The 12,236-nt window shown below is 30.7% G+C and overlaps 1 protein-coding gene across 1 annotated transcript in view; it reads left to right on the top strand.

Annotated features, from left to right (window-relative positions):
* The first annotated feature begins 6,500 nt into the window (after positions 1-6,500).
* Positions 6,501-12,236, top strand: part of LOC117167081 — a 30,006-nt gene continuing 24,270 nt past the window's right edge. The window contains exon 1 of the mRNA XM_033351704.1: positions 6,501-6,643. The gene's annotated coding sequence lies outside the window, so the exon portion shown is untranslated. The remainder of the gene's footprint in view (positions 6,644-12,236) is intronic.

Raw genomic sequence — 12,236 nt, 5'->3', positions numbered from 1 at the left:
TTTGAATATTTAAATATATTGAAAGACAAATTTTGAATATTTCGAAAAGATTTGAATGATTTCCTAACGATGTCACCAAGATTTCCCAAAGATTTAAAGTATTCAGCAAAAATTTCGTTTAGAATTAAATAATTTTGCAAACTCTATACTGATTTTCCAATTGCATCACAAATTTCTCACATATTATCAAATATTTGAAATATATAATAAATCAATATTAAAATATATGTTAGATCACTCAATCAGTCGTCGATTGAAAAGGTCAGTTACAATAAAAAAAAACAAATGTTAGTTAAACGTTTCGGTCCTGAGTTTGGACTCTCTTCAGTAAATATTTTATTATAGTCAAAATCTGTAAAACAAAATCATAAATTGTATAACATGAGAACAAATACGATGAAAAATAAACAAAAAAGAAAAAGGGGAAGTTTGAATTTTTAAGCAATAATGAATTAAATAAAAGAAGAGAAATTACTCAAATTTGAGCATATCATGGTGCGAAAAGTTTGTTTACAAAACAGATTAAATAATAATTAAATTGTTTACATTATTTAAATAACTGTGAAAGACATACCTTTACAAAAAGTTCATTCCAAATATTTTAAGTCCGAAAAACATAACATTAATGATTCAATATATAAAAAATAAATTTATGTAACGTTTACAGGCATGATAAGACGTGAAATTTATAAAAATTGTTTAAAAACATTTCTTTTTTATATTAATTAATAACATTTTTTCAGGTTGGCAAGATTTTAAAGACACAACCGGTCACCAATCTGGCTCAACGTCTACTGAGGAAACAAACAATGAAAACGAAAGCTTAAAAGGCAATCAGATAATAAAGTAGAAATTCCTAATGCAATTAAAGCCAGCAAGAAAACAGGAAAATTAAAAATTAAAAAAAAAAAGAATAAAATTTTATTTAAAATGGTTTTATAGATTTCCGGGAAATTAATTTTTTCATAGCGTAAATTAACGGCAATATTTTTATGTTTATTGATAAAGTAATTTTCAATAACTTTACGACGAGGTTTGTTTTTCTCATAACCTAAATTTTGTGTGTATTGTCAAAGTCGAATTGGTGACCGGTATCTAGAAATGTTCAGTAAGAGCTGTATGATTGTTGTTATTGAAATTGGTTATTGAATATTGAATATAATCTAGTCATCCAGGGTATTAGAGAGAGATGGACGGAAATCTCCGAACATACAAAAATCCCTGAAGATGAATTCATAAAATGTGTTAATTTGTGCTTGAATACTACTTTTTTCAACTTTGACGGTAAAACGTATAAGCAAATTTTGGGTCTAGCCATGCGTTCTCCTCTGTCTCCAGCTGCAGCGAATTTAGTCATGGAAAAATTAGAAAGCACTTGCTTAAATGCACTAAATTTTTTAATCCCTTTCAATTATCGATATGTAGACGATATTATCACAGCGGTTCCGCGAAATAAAACACAAATCATCTTGGATAAATTTAATAGCTACAATAATAACCTAAAATTCACCATTGAGATTGAAAACAAAAACAAAATTAGTTTTTTAGACACATTAATTATCCGTGAAAATACTTATATCAAAATTGACTGGTTTCAAAAGAAAATATGGTTGGGCAGATATCTAAATTTTAATTCATCTCATCCAAACTGCCATAAAATTGGTGTAGTAAGAGGTATGTTTTTCCGAATTCTCCGAATTTCAGATCCAGAATTCAGGCCGAAAAATATCAAACTTATTAAAGATACCTCAAAAGACAATGTATACCTTTCACATTTAATTGATGACTGTTTAAAAAAGAAACTTTACTTTTTACAACTCTGAATCTCTTACCAATAATAAAAAACCAGGGAAGAATTTTGTAGATTTCACTGTTTGTCCATATACAGGGTGGACACGCTGGGGCTTACATACATGGCCAGTTGAATGCTATCCGAATTGCACAATAGCAGGGGAGAAGCCATTACACAGGGGTATTTTCATATTTCGCGCCTTTAAAGTTGCATTCGGATCGGCCATTCGGCCAAGTCCGTGCATCTTCGGATCAAGTTTATGAGAGTTTCCATGGTTGCGTTCGAAACTTCAAGTGGTTATGTTCAGATTCACCTGTTTGCCCTAGTCGCTGTCAGTAAATATAAGCAGTGTCAATTTAAAGTTAACGCATGTAATATTTCATTCACTTTATTTAAAACATATCCTGTCTATTCATAACATACCTTTTTTTATGCAGTAAAAATAAGCGTTGAACACCATTCACTCTTCACCCACTGGAAGCGCAGAATATTATTACTATTTTATAGTATTTTTCACTGAGCAGCTATTCTATAATAGTATTAGCAAAGAAAAAAAATTAGGTTTACTTCTCAGTTCACATGTCTCACTTCATTATTAATTAAACACTGTTATTATTTGTAATTACTATACAACATAACCTATATTGTTTTGACACTTGTATCCCTTTCAAGTTTCGAACGCAACCATGGAAACTATCGTAAACTTGATCCGAAGATGCACGGACTTGACGGAATGGCCAATCCGAATGAAACTTTAAAGGCGCGAAATATGAAAATACCCCTGTATAATGGCTTCTGCCCTGCTGTTATGCAATTCGGGTAGCATTCAACTCGCCATGTATGTAAGCCCCAGCGTGTCGACCCTGTATCAAAGGTCTATCTGAAAAAATTGAACAGGTTTTACGTCACAATAAAATAAAAACAATTTTTAAACCAATCAAAACCTCTGAAAAGATTTTCTCCAACCTAAAGGATCCACTTCCAAAATTCAAACGGACGGGCTTAGTATATAAATGCAACTGCTCAAATTGCACTGCAGTCTACGTTGGTGAAACGGGAAGAAAATTAGACACTAGAAATAGAGAACATAAATATTCAATAACCAATTTCAATAACAACAATCATACAGCTCTTACTGAACATTTTTTAGATACCGGTCACCAATTCGACTTTGACAATACACAAATTTTAGCTTATGAGAAAAACAAACCTCGTCGCAAAGTTATTGAAAATTACTTTATCAATAAACAGAAAAATGTTGCCGTTAATTTACGCTATGAAAAGAATAATTTCCCGGAAATCTATAAAACCATTTTAAATAAAATTTAATTCTTTTTTTTTCATTTTTAATTTGTCTGTTTTCTTGCTGGTTTTAATTGCATTTGGAATTACTTATGGATAGATTTCATTATCTGATTGCCTTTTCAGCTTTCGTTTTCATTGTTTGTTTCCTCAGTAGACGTTGAGCCAGAAAATATATATTTATATTAATTAAGTTATTTACTTAGCTAATATAAATATATTATTTTGTCAATATTTAGTTATTTATTATAGATTTTTAATGTTTTTAAAATATTCTGTAATATTTGAGAAATTTGTGAAATAATGTTGAAGTGTTTGCGAAGTCTTTGAAATCTATCGGAAATCTTTGTGAAATAATTGAAGTCTTTGTGGAATCTATTTAATCTGTTCGAATTTTTTGTGATTTTTTAGGAAAATAATTGAACGCTTCTAAATCGATCGGAAATCTTTGCGAAACCTTCCAAACTATTGTGAAATCTTTGGGAAATTATTAAAATCTTTGTAAAGTGTTTAAAATCTACCAGAAATTTTGAAATATTCGTGAAATATTTCTGAAATCATTGAAAGTTTTGTGAAATATTTGTAAATATTAATTTTATACCTGCATTTATTTATCATTATTATTCATGATTTAATATTAATTGTTTAGTTATATATTAATCATCTATATAAAATCTTAACATATGTAGTATATAGTTTTTACATATTTTGTTATTTAATATTATAATTCTATGTTGCAGTCTCCACCCAGTGGGCACAAAACTATGAAAATCCCAAGAACGTCCTTCGACGTTCCTAGGTAGTCCTATGTCAGGCCAATCAAAGTCTCTACGTACAATGTCCTAAAGATGACCTAAAGACGTCTTAAAGACATGGACTTTCTCGGGACATCTTTCGTACTGACTCTAGGATGACCAAAAGACATATTATAAAAGACGTCTTAGGGATGTCCCAAACACGTCTCTAGGACATCTTTAATTTTTTTGCCCACTGGGCACCTAGAAAAAGTAGGCACCTCCGTTTCTGTGAATAAAATTTTAATTTTTCGTATATAAAAAACAGTGAAATCGAACCATATAAAATATGTATTTAAAAGGGAAATAGTTCATCAATCCTGAGCAACAGCACATTGATTGTGAAGCAAGCAGTTGTATTTGAAGCAAATAAAGATTAAAGGAAAAAGATAGAAAAACTATGAATGTCTATGCTTGCAGAGTTTTCATTTGAAAATTCTGGAAAAGTAATTGCTCAAGAAAAGGCTGCGAATTGCACACTCTTCAATTGTAAATATTGAAAATAAATTGCAATTCCATTCTTTTACGATTCGCCAATTTACCATTCTTGGCGCAGCCTCTTTCTTCGGCATTTTTTGTCGTAGAATCTGAGAAGATATAGAAGAAAAGGATATTTTCTTGCGAAAACATTTCATTTACATCCTTTATGTTTACGGGGCTTATTTATGGTTGCCTTGCATTTGCTTTTGTCTTTCGATAAAGACCAAACTAAATCACCCGTCAATATTGATCACCTGTTATAATCTCTAAAATTACGCAAAACATGGCTAATTTACATTTTAATTACATGAAATATTATCTTAGATTTCAGCGAATAATTCAAGAACACGGAAATTTTTTCCATATAATTAAAATATACTTCAGCTCGTCTATAAATAATTGCACAAGATGCAACTTTTATCTGTACATCATTTTTCCAGCATTATAACACTTATTTTACATACTAAGACAAATTTATTTCAACTTGGTAATTTTAAATTATTTAAATTACTTTTAACATTTATTTTATGAAATGAGAGCATAAATAGTGCAAAAAACAACAAATGAAAGTTTGAACAATAACTTAACCTAGTTACTTTATATTAAAATGAGTATGCTATGTGTGTCTGTGTGTGCGTAGATTGAAATCACTAACAATACTTGGCTTTGTAATGTAACTTAACTTACAATTTAGGAATGCAGGGGAAAGTTGATTAATGCCTGAGACGGGCTACCTCCTAAAGGCACGTACTACTCTTCATATTTTTGTACGAAGACATTACAGTCATCACTAACGCGTGCGAATAACGTGAGTTATTTGATATTTTTATAGATAATTTTGTAAACTTTGCATTGGTACTTACGTCTTAATAATTTCCATACTGTTTTATAAAAATATTTTTAAAAATTGTGATCATGCGAGATTCCTAGGTAAGCCCCCCCCCCCCTAAACTCTTTATGGCCTTTACATCATATGAATAAGAAATTTGTTTAATTATGTGACTTTTTCGAATTATATCAGTAAATCTTGATCTAAAAGATGAACAATATTTGAAATTTTACAACTTTTTATAAATATTTAGTCCTCGAACTTTGTTAACATAAAATATCTTTTTTAACACTTATTTTCTGTTAGACCTTACTGAAAGCTTATTTGACGTTTTATATAATGTATTTTGTATAACCAATATGTCGTACATGCAAAGAATATCTTTAAACATTTTCTTAACTTTTAAGGGGCCAATCACAAAATACGTGATACATTTTTCAGGAACTTCTGACCCCCCCCCCCCCCCCCCTGCTTGATACTTTTTCTATTAGTCTTAACATGGAGAATGATACTTCGGCAGACCCCACCCACCCTATAAACGTATTACGTATTTTGTGAATGAATTTTGTGTTAGAGGGCTGCCAAACAGAAATTACATTGTTTCCATCATATTATCATTTTTTTAAAGTTTTCAATTATTTTTTATAATCCAAATATTTTCAGAAAAATAAGTACCCATATATAAAACCCGAAAAATCTTCTATATCAATTTATAGTAAAATTGGTTTTATTTTCACAAATATGATCCGCCATATTGGATTAAATATTTTTTATTTTGATATTTGAATACGGATTTAAAATCAGCGACCTGAAAAACACCTATCTAGCAATTTTTAGTCCAGTTGTTTTTTGTTTACAAATATAATGCGCCATATTGGATTCGCTATTTTAGATTTTGACATTTTTACTTCGGATTTAAAATCCTGAAAATCTACATTAATTTACAGGCCAGATTTAGAATCAGCATGCAAAAATATATTTAAAAACATCTGTTTACTATAAAAACATGATACGAATGTTTTTACAAAAATTGCTATCTTCAACACAGATATTTAATTTCGAAATTAAGTTTTTTACACTTTCTCTATATTTTCCCTATATTCGCTCATGAGTTATCTCCGATTTAAAAAATGTATCCTTTTAGCTCATTTCTATTAAATGTTCTAGGATTTTGAGACAAAAGATTCAACAAAACCACTGCTTATTCCACCAAAAGTTTTTGCCAGTTATCGCCGTAATTCTTCGTGGCAGCAGCACCATCGGAAAATTCTTCTGCATGTTCGAGATGACAACGACTATCGACTAACGGCTAACGACAATGTCATTTGCTAATTGCTTATATTTGTGAGTGAAAAATAGATTGTTCTCATTATGTGAATAAAAGTGCAAGCGTATGGACAATTTTCGATTCGAATGCTCCGAGTTTTCTTCTTTTTACTATCTCCAGTAAGTTACCTACAAATAATATATAAGTATTCCATTATACAATACTATTTAATTCTATTTTAAACGAAATAATTGATTTTAACATCAAGTCTTCCGTATATCCCATTATTTTTCTCAAAACTCTTATTTATAAAGTTATAAATATTATAGTAAAAGTCTGGCATTCATCGTTTTTAAACCGTGCTATAATATATGACATGCGTTTTTTATTGTGATAGAGATAGCCAAAATATAAACATTAATGATCCTAAACGAAATTCAGAAGCTTTTTCCGATATTTTACGATCATTTATTTATAACTTGACAACAAGATACAAAATATGGACGGACAATGTTTAAATTGCATTTCGTTGAATTTTATTTTTACGAGAGAAACGAATATAAACGTAACTTATATGTACTATATTTCGCTCATTACGTTTCCATTTCGTTAATTTTGTTTTTGCCTAATATACGACGTCAGATAAAATAAATTGCTGTAAATAAAACGTCTTTAATTGATAATAACAACCCAAAGTATTTAATTAAATTTAAAGTTAGTTCCCTCTTCTATATAATTCAGAAAAATTAATTTCATTTGGTTAAGTTTGAGGTTATGTTTAATTATATGTTGAGGTTATAGTAGTCTACAGTCGCCGCAGCCAAGTTAGGATTTCTACTGGAACTATCCAGCAATTTTACTTGCTTAGCATTTTTTGTTATACGTTTTAATGAAATAATGAAAACGCTGAAAGGTTTCAATCTTCGGAATCCAAAAAGAGGAAGGGTAGGGGGCGTTTTTTTCTTAAACAATCGCATTTTTTTAAAAAGAAAAGTATGTGAGAATTTCACTTCGTGAAATACTTCGCAGATAGTGGCTGTTCAAAGAAAACTACTTTTCAGATTTAAAAAAAACATTTTTTTAATAAATGATTATAAACCTGTTTTTTCCATACCCCAAGTCATCGGTGAAATCTAAAAAAATGGTATATAACCGTTAAGAAGGAAGATGTTTTTTATTTTCTGATCATTCTAGATCATCCTAGATTATGTTGAGTCATTTTTAAAATAATTTTTGGGTTAATTTGGAAACATGAGAGTTTGAAACAGAATATTTTTGTGTGAAACATTTTATTTCAGTATTACAAAAAATCTATTGAAACAAATACTCCACTGTATCAGTTTGTGGTAGAAAAAATAGTAAGGTTATAAGCCATGTTTGTCTTCATCCAATTTGGTATGGATTATGTACAAATAAACAAATGCATTATACTATGTAACAAATTGAGCAGAGGAAAAAATTATTCAACACATAGATTCTATGTGATTTTTTCCGTAAAATTGAATGGCACAAGAAGTTTTTCTGCAAATTGTATAAATAATTGAGGTCAGATTATTTTCATTAAAAATCATTTTTTGATTAATTGCTTTCATTCTAATATTAACTTTCCTGCTAAGCTGATTGATCTATTAGATTTCAAAACTATATATAAATTGATAAATGTTTATTTTCCAACTTACGACCATTTTTTTGAACAAAGAAATTTTGTCTAACGCGAGCTGATATACTGAAGTATTTTTTTAAATAAGTTATCTATAACTATTAAATGTTGGATGCAAAAATGTATTACTTCAAACTGTCCTGTCCTGGACATTATTCATAAATTAAAACATTATATTATACATAAATTGGTACATTTCTGCAATACTGTTGATAACATTTTTTTAAACTAATGTTTTGAATTTAGAAGATTGGTAAAAAATAATTAACATTCTCCTCCAAAAGATTTATGAGTAATTTAAATTAAATTAGGAATTCTTGTCTCCCGCAAAAGCTACGAGAATTACGAAAAAAATGCAGACTAAAAGATATTTTATTAAGAATTATTTTATTTGAAAATATCGAACATAAATTAAGTGCTTTTTGCGTATATTTTGAGAAGAAAACGCTGAATTATCTGTTTCAATTTAAATTACCAATAAAAAGTGCAGAGGAACGATTGCCGCGGTTGTCGAACGACTTTGAAGGAAATCATCATAAGAAAAATTTCCGAAAAGTACGGAAACGTATTTTGTAACTTATCACTCTCTGCCATGGCAAAGGATCATAGCAGTACTTTTTTTATCATATACTACTTAAAAATCTGATTTATACGCGCTTTGATGAAATTTTAGTAAAAAATGTGTATAATTTTTACTTTTTCATACAAATTTGGAGCGACGTACTCCAAGAATTATATTCTGTTTAGCTGTATCATATTAGGTTTATATGTTTCTCATATTTGGAAATATATCTTTAAAGACTATTTCATTTAAAAAATCTGACCGCTTCGCGGGCACATTCTCATCGCGTGTTATGCGCGCGGCTTGCTTCGCTCGCAAGTTTGAGCGCGCTAAAGGAGCGCGACGGTTGAATCTCGCGCTTTGCGCTCGGATATTTGTTCTTTGCATTTGGAATGCTTGAATTAAACTTTATCAAAAGATCTCTTTTAAATGGGAGTATTATTATGCGTCTTCATATTATGAATTATCTACCTAATTAAGTATAGTCGAAGATTAAGTTTTTCAAAGCTCTATAGGCTTTGAGGTACACATTCTCATCGTGACACTCGCGCTGCGCGCTATATTTTCGACAGACATTTGTAAACAGGTTTTGTTCAATCTTTTTTCTCGTAACTTTTGTCGTTTTCCCATACATTTTTATTTTATTTTTTTAATTTTCTATGTTATTTTTCACGAATAAAACAAAAAGTACGCGTCATATCAAGAAGTCTTTCTTAACGAAATTGTAGATCTTTTTTGGCATAACAATTTTTGTTATTTTATTTTTTTCATGTCCTACATAGTTTGACCACAAAAGGGAATTTTTGATTATTTTTTGTGCAATCGAAATTGGAATTTTCGATTTTTCAAGAAAATACACAAATTTGTTATGATAATCTTGTAGGTCTTTCAAAAAGAACTGTTTTTATTCTATTTACTTTTTTTTATATCGTGCGTTTTTTGGCTTAAAATTTTGATTTTCGATTAATAGAAAATTTTTTGAAAATGCTATAACTCTGAGAATTTTCTTTTTATCGGAAAAAGTCATAAGGATAAATTGTTTGTTCTTTTTAATGCTATAAATATCCGTGCATAGAACTTTCAAATTCAGAAAAAAGTGGTCTTAAAGATTTTCAAAATGCTCTCACTTTTTAAATTTTTATTAAAAATGGCTGGTTAACGAACACCTCCTTTCTTTTAAGACCTTAAAAAAAGTGTGCCAAAGGTGGATTTGATCCGTTCATTTTTTCGAAAGTTATCGTGTTTACGGAAGGACGGCCGGACGGGCAGACAAGCAGACGCCATCGTAAAAATTTGATTTTCGGATTCAGGGGATCTCGAAACGTAGATATCCGTTGAAAAATTGTAATGTCAAATTTCTGACAATTCTAAAACTTTCTCAATCATAAATGTTGAGAATGTCAAAATCTTAAAGAAACCATACAAATTAATTTATTTTATATGCGTGAAATACCTCAAGTCACCCCAAAAGGAAGATCGGTTGTTATCTAAAGCAAATGCTAGATATTATTTGTTACCACTATCTTTATTGTACTTTAAAAAACAGGTTTAAGCGTCTCGCCTCAGCAATATATTATAATTTACAACTTTAAAATGTTAAGTTGTCCTGTGTCGAATTCCGAAGTGAATTTGAGAAAACGAATGTCCCATTTTTATTAAAAAATTTCCAACGACATTAGTTATGAAAAAGAATGATCTAATTGTTATTAATTGCAACTAGTTTTATCTAAAAATGTTTCAGGGGCGTTTCTATTCCAGCAGTGGGACTCTGGGTCCGTTTCAAAGTGGAAAATCTAACGAACTTCTTTTTCTATATCCACACGTTAGAAAAAGAGGTTCATTCAACTTTCGATACGACCCCGGTGTCCCACCGCAGAAACGTTTTGCACCAAATGTTTAATGACTCTTTTATACCTTCCGTCAATCGTCGTCGATTGATCAACGTATCGAAATCTCTAGAGATTCTTAAGGGCATGTGACACAACCAAATACCTATATTACCGACCTCACCCTATCAGTTAACTGAATATTTTTTTGAACCTAAGAATTTTTCTTGCGAATAAAACATCGAGCTGAAAATGTGGAAAATATATTAGGGTACCTTTTCATGGAGACCTGTTTTCAATTAGTCGTTGAATTAATTTGACACGTCGAGTGTGTATCTAGGTCATCCACCAATCAAATTGGCCATAAACCAACAAATTAGTTAGAAATTAATGCTATGAAAAATATTAATACCACGATTAATTTAAAACAGGCCTCCGTGAAAAGGTTCCCTTAGAGTACAATAAAGTAGGTTTAGGTACTTCATTTGGGTAGGAACTTCATTGAAAATTATTTCATCTTTTTTTCTGAACCTCGACATTTTTTGAACTTTCGAACTTTTTTATACATAAAATATCGGTCTCAAACTTTAAGAAATACACGAGCCGAACGAAAACTACGCTAAAGTACAAAGTTTAATAATATAAGATGTAAAAAAATATTTCAACTAAATCTTATCCGGCACACAACAAAGGACACTGTTACCAATACCATCGGCATTAGCCGGTACCCTGGCGGCCACTAGACGAGGCTCTAACAGCAGACTAGTCCTACGTTGCTAGTTCATTGTTGTGTGCCGGATAAGATTTAGTTGAAATATATATTTTTTACATCTTTTATTATTAACCTTTGTACTTTAACGTAGCTTTCTTTCGCCTCTTGCCTTTCTCAAAGTTTGAGATCGATATTTTAGGTATAAGAAAAGTTCGAACGTTAAAAAAATGTCAAGGTTCAGAAAAAAGATAAAATAATTTTCAGTGAATTTCCTACCCAAATGAAGTACCTAAACGTACTTTATTATACTCTAATAGATTTTCCAAAGTTTCAGCTCGATATTTTATTTACAAAAAAAGTTCTTAGGTTCAAAAAAATGTTCAGTGGACTGATAAAGTGAGGTCGGTAATATAGGTATTTGGCTGAATCACATGCCCTTAAGCTTAAGGGAAAGTAGCTAAAAAGTAGCACCGTGACTCAAATCTCCCTTTTTTGAGCTACACGCTGTCTTCAATACAGACTGTCTTAAAGAAATGCTCTTCATACAGCGTGGAACCAGGGCATTAAGGTGCAGTCCCGTGAGAGCAGAAAACGGCAGCATAAAGCGGAAACGCATGGGAGTCAACGAGAAGGACAAATCTATAGACCTTTTCATTTAAGAAAATGACATTGCGCAAGCGCTAAAGATATATATCACCAGAGATGACTGATATCACTTCCATGTGAGTTTCGGTCTATTTTGCAGAGCTGCCAGATCGAGCCTGAAATTTACCCCCACCATACCAACCGTTTGGGAGCCGCAAAACAGAAGGTGTTCGTGTGTAAGCCGAAAATGCACGATTCGACTTCGGTGTTCTGCTGTACGATGATTGTCGACCTGAAAGCTTCGGAAGACTTCGGTGGTCTTCTATTTATATCTCGATCCCCATTTGAAAGAAATGGAAGAAATTGGCGAATTTAATGTTTCGCGTAATTCTTCATTTCTTGCATGAGTCGATTTTGAGGTTATGTT

The sequence above is a fragment of the Belonocnema kinseyi genome, chromosome 1 (assembly GCF_010883055.1).
Source record: "Belonocnema kinseyi isolate 2016_QV_RU_SX_M_011 chromosome 1, B_treatae_v1, whole genome shotgun sequence".
Classification (NCBI taxonomy): Eukaryota; Metazoa; Arthropoda; class Insecta; order Hymenoptera; family Cynipidae; genus Belonocnema; species Belonocnema kinseyi.
This window is presented reverse-complemented; position numbering and strand designations above follow the sequence as displayed.